The sequence below is a fragment of the Pongo pygmaeus genome, chromosome 19 (genome assembly GCF_028885625.2).
Source record: "Pongo pygmaeus isolate AG05252 chromosome 19, NHGRI_mPonPyg2-v2.0_pri, whole genome shotgun sequence".
Classification (NCBI taxonomy): Eukaryota; Metazoa; Chordata; class Mammalia; order Primates; family Hominidae; genus Pongo; species Pongo pygmaeus.
In genome coordinates this window covers 36375929-36381191 of record NC_072392.2, presented here as the reverse complement: position 1 = coordinate 36381191, position 5263 = coordinate 36375929, and the positions used below count along the sequence as shown (strand labels likewise).

The following is a 5263-nucleotide window of genomic DNA, read 5'->3' as shown; positions in this document are numbered from 1 at the left end:
TGCTTATATGACGCATCTCAATATCCGCTACAATTTCCAACATTCCCCCCCAAACTTAAGAAATATGTCTGACAAAAGAGTTACTTTGATAGAGTAAATAATAGAGGTTTAAATCCTCTTATTTCTAGGACCATAGGAATTGAACCCATCCCTGAGAATCCAAAATTCTCCGTGCCACCTGTCACACCCTATCCTAGAGTAAGGTCAGCTAAATAAGCTATCGGGCCCATACCCCAAAAATGTTGGTTATAGCCTTCCCGTACTAATCAATCCACTGGCCCAACCTGTCATCTACTCCACAGTTTTCACAGGTACACTCATTGCAACATTAAGCTCGCACTGATTTTTTACCTGGACAGGATTGAAAATAAACATACTAGCTTTTATCCCAATTTTAATTAAAAATATAAACCCCTGCTCTAAAGAAGCCGCTATCAGATAATTTCTCACACAAGCAACCTCATCTATAATCCTCATAATAGCTATCCTCTCCAACAATGTACTCTCCGGACAATGAACCACAACCAACACCACCAACCAATACTCGTCATTAATAATTACAACAGCCCTAGTAATAAAACCAGGAATAGCCCCTTTCCATTTCTGAGTCCCAGAAGTCACTCAAGGAACCCCTCTAATATCCAGCCTACTTCTCCTCACATGACAAAAATTAGCCTCTATTTCAATTATATATCAAATCTCCCCATTAATAAACATAAACATTCTCCTTACCCTTTCAATCCTATCCATTATAGTGGGTAGCTGCGGTGGATTGAACCAAACCCAACTACGTAAAATCCTAGCATACTCCTTAATCACCCATATAGGCTGAATAATAGCAGTACTAGCATACAACCCAAATATCACCATTTTCAACCTAATCATCTATATCATTCTAACAACCACCACATTCCTGGTACTCAACTTGAACTCTAGCACTACAGCCCTACTACTGTCCCGCACCCGAAATAAACTAACCTAACACCCCTTATCCCATTTACCCTACTATCACTAGGAGGCCTTCCCCCACTAACCGGCTTTCTACCCAAATGAATTATCATTGAAGAATTCACTCATTATCCCCACTACCATAGCCATTATTACTGTCCTTAACCTATATTTTTACATATGCTTAATCTACTTTGCTTCAATTACACTATTCCCCATATCCAACAACGTAAAAATAAAATGACAATTTGAAAATACAAAATCCACACCACTCCTCCCCACACTGACTGTCCTTACCACCCTCCTCCTACCAATCTCTCCACTTACACTACCCACCTCATAGAAATTTAGGTTAAACACAGACCAAGAGCCTTCAAAGCCCTTAGTAAGTTAATAATACTTAATTTCTCCAGCACCCAAGGACTGAAAAACCCTACTTTGCATCAACTGAACGCAAATCAGCCACTTTAATTAAGCTGAGCTCTTGCTAGATCAATGGGACTTAAACCCACAAAAATTTAGTTAACAGTTAAATACCTTAATCAACTGGCTTCAATCTACTTCTCCCGCCGCAAGGGGAAAAAGGCGGGAGAAGCCCTGGCAGGATTGAAGCTGCTTCTTTGAATTTGCAATTCAACATGAAAGTCACCTCAGGGCTGGTAAAAAGAGGTTCAGCTTCTGTTTTTAGATTTACAGTCTAATGCCTTGCTCAGCCATCTTACCCACTAATGTTCGCCAACCGCTGACCATTCTCAACAAATCATAAAGATATCGGAACACTATATTTATTGTTTGGTGCATGAGCTGGAGTCTTGGGCACAGCCTTAAGCCTCCTTATTCGGACTGAACTAGGTCAACCTGGCAACCTTCTAGGTAACGACCACATCTACAACGTCATCGTCACAGCCCACACATTCATCATAATCTTTTTCATAGTAATGCCTATCATAATTGGAGGTTTTGGCAATTGACTGGTCCCCCTGAAAATTGGCGCCCCCGACATGGCATTTCCCCGCATAAATAACATAAGCTTCTGGCTCCTCCCCCCCTCCTTTCTACTACTGCTCGCATCTGCTATGGTAGAAGCCGGTGCCGGAACAGGTTGAACGGTTTACCCTCCTTTGGCAGGAAACTATTCCCATCCAGGGTCCTCTGTAGACCTAACCATTTTCTCCCTTTATCTAGCAGGTGTCTCTTCTATTCTAGGAGCTATTAATTTCATCACCGCAATTATTAACATAAAACCCCCTGCCATATCTCAACACCAAACGCCCCTCTTTGTCTGACCTGTCGTAATCACCGCAGTCCTACTCCTCCTCTCTCTTCCAGTCTTGGCCGCTGGCATTACTATACTGCTACCAGACTGCAACCTTAATATTACCTTCTTTGACCTGGCCGGAGGAGGGGACCCTATCCTATAACACCTATTTTGATTCTTTGTTCACCCCGAAGTCTATATTCTCATCGTACCAGGCTTTGGAATAATTTCTCACATCGTAACATATTATTCCGGAAAGAAAGAACGATTCAGGTACATAGGTATGGTCTGGGCTATAATATCAATTGGCTTCCTAGGGTTTATTGTATGAGCCCATCATATATTCACAGTAGGGATAAACGTAGACACGCGAGCTTACTTTACCTCCACCACTATAATTATTGCCATCCCCACTGGCATCAACGTATTTAGCTGACGTGCTACGCTTCATGGGGGTAACACCAAATGGTCCACTGCAGTACTCTGAGCCCTAGGATTCATCTTCCTTTTTACAGTGGGTGGCCTAACCGGCATTGTACTAGCAAACTCATCATTAGACATCGTACTACATGATACGTATTATGTTGTGGCCCACTTTCACTACGTTCTATCAATAGGAGCTGTGTTCGCCATCATGGGGGGCTTCATCCACTGATTTCCCTTATTCTCAGGCTACACACTCGACCAAGCTTATGCCAAAATTCACTTTGCCATCATATTTGTAGGCGTAAATCTAACCTTCTTCCCACAGCACTTTCTCGGCCTATCTGGGATGCCCCGATGTTATTGCGACTACCCCGATGCATATACCACATGAAATATTTTATCATCTGTAGGCTCATTCATCTCCCTGACAGCAGTAATGCTAATAATTTTCATAACCTGAAAGGCCTTCGCTTCAAAGCAAAAAGTCCTAATAATTGAGCAACCTTCCACTAACCTAGAGTGGCTGTACGGATGCCCTCCAGCCTACCATACATTTGAAGAACCAGTCTACATAAAACCTTGACAAAAAAGGAAGGAATTGAACCTCCTAAGGCTGGTTTCAAGACAGCCTCATAACCCCTATGACTTTTTCAACAAGATATTAGAAAAACTATTTCATAACTTTGTCAAGGATAAGTTACAGGTTAAACCCCGTATATCTTAATGGCACACGGAGCCCAGCTAGGTCTTCAAGACGCCACATCCCCTCTCATAGAAGAGCTAATCGCCTTCCATGATCACTCCCTCATAATCATCTTTCTTATCAGCTTTCTAGTTTTATATGCCCTCTTCCTAACAATTACAACAAAACTAACACTAACATCACAGACGCCCAAGAAATAGAAACTGTTTGAACGATTCTACCCGCCATTATCCTAGTGTTAATTGCCCTTCCATCCCTACGTATCCTGTACATAACAGATGAAATCAATGACCCTTCTTTTACCATTAAATCAGTCGGACACCAATGATACTGAACCTATGAATACACCGATTATGGAGGATTCATTTTCAACTCCTATATGCTTCCACCACTATTCTTAGACCCAGGTGACCTTCGACTTCTTGAAGTTGATAATCGAGTAGTCCTTCCAATTGGAGCCCGTTCATATAATAATTACATCACAAGACGTCCTACACTCATGAACTGTCCCCACATTAGGCTTAAAAACAGATGGAATCCCCAGACGCCTAAACCAAACCACATTCACCACCATACGACCAGGAGTATACTACGGTCAATGCTCAGAAATCTGCGGAGCTAACCATAGTTTCATACCCATCGTTCTAGAACTAATCCCGCTAAAAATCTTCGAAATAGGACCTGTATCCACTTTATAGGCTACTGCCCACTCTCTTAATAAGGTTCACTGTAGAGCTGACCCAGCATTAACCTTTTAAGTTAAAGACTAAGAGAATTGCTATCTCTTTACAGTGAAATGCCTCAACTAGACACCCAACTTATGACCCACTATCATCGCATCAATACTCCTCACATTATTCCTCATCATTCAACTAAAAGTACTAAACACAAACTACCATCTGCCTACCTCACTAAAAATTATTAACATGCAAAACCACAATAATCCTTAAGAGTCAAAATGAACGAAAATCTGTTTACTTCATTCATTGCCCCCACAATTCTAGGCCTGCCAGCTGCAGTGCCAATCGGTCTGTTTCCCCCCATGCTGATTCCAGCTTCCAAACACCTTATCAACAACCGATTAATTACCACTCAACAGTGACTAATTCAACTCACCCTAAAACAAATAACAACAATACGTAACATTAAAGGACGAACCTGATCCCTCATGCTAATATCCCTGATTATCTTCATTGCTACAACCAATCTCCTCGAGCTCTTGCCCCACTCATTCACACCAACTCCCCAACTATCTATAAACCTGGCCATGGCAATCCCCCTATGAGCAGGCGCAGTAATTACAGGCTTCCTCTTTAAAATCAAAATATCTTAGCCCATCTCTTGCCACAAGGCACACCCTCACCCCTCATTCCCATACTAATTATTATCGAAAATATCAGCCTATTTATCCAACCAATAGCCCTAGCCATGCGCCTAACTGCTAATATTACGGCAGGCCATCTGCTCATACACTTAATTGGAAGCGCCACACTAGCACTATCAACTGTCAACCTCCCCACCACCTCAATCATCTTCACAATTTTGATTTTACTGACGATTCTCGAAATCGCTGTAGCCCTGATTCAAGCCTATGTTTTCACACTCCTAGTGAGCCTCTACCTACATGACAATACATAATGACCCAACAATCACATGCCTGTCACATAGTAAAACCCAGCTCATGACCTCTAACTGGGGCCCTTTCAGACCTCCTAATGACATCCGGCATAGCTATATGATTTCACTTTTACTCTACCACCCTACTAATGCTAGGCCTACTGACCAATGCACTAACCATATACCAATGATGATGTGATATTGTAGGAGAAGGTACATACCAAGGCCACCACACAGTACCCGTCCAAAAAGTCCTTCCGTATGGAATATTTTATTCATCATCTCAGAAGTCTTTTTCTTCGCTGGGTTCT

At 42.0% G+C, this 5263-nt stretch overlaps 2 pseudogenes; both read left to right on the top strand.

Annotated features, from left to right (window-relative positions):
• The first annotated feature begins 3355 nt into the window (after positions 1–3355).
• On the top strand, positions 3356–4033 carry LOC129017779 (cytochrome c oxidase subunit 2-like; annotated as a pseudogene).
• Positions 4034–4293: 260 nt separating this feature from the next.
• On the top strand, positions 4294–4973 carry LOC134738620 (ATP synthase subunit a-like; annotated as a pseudogene).
• Positions 4974–5263: the final 290 nt, after the last annotated feature.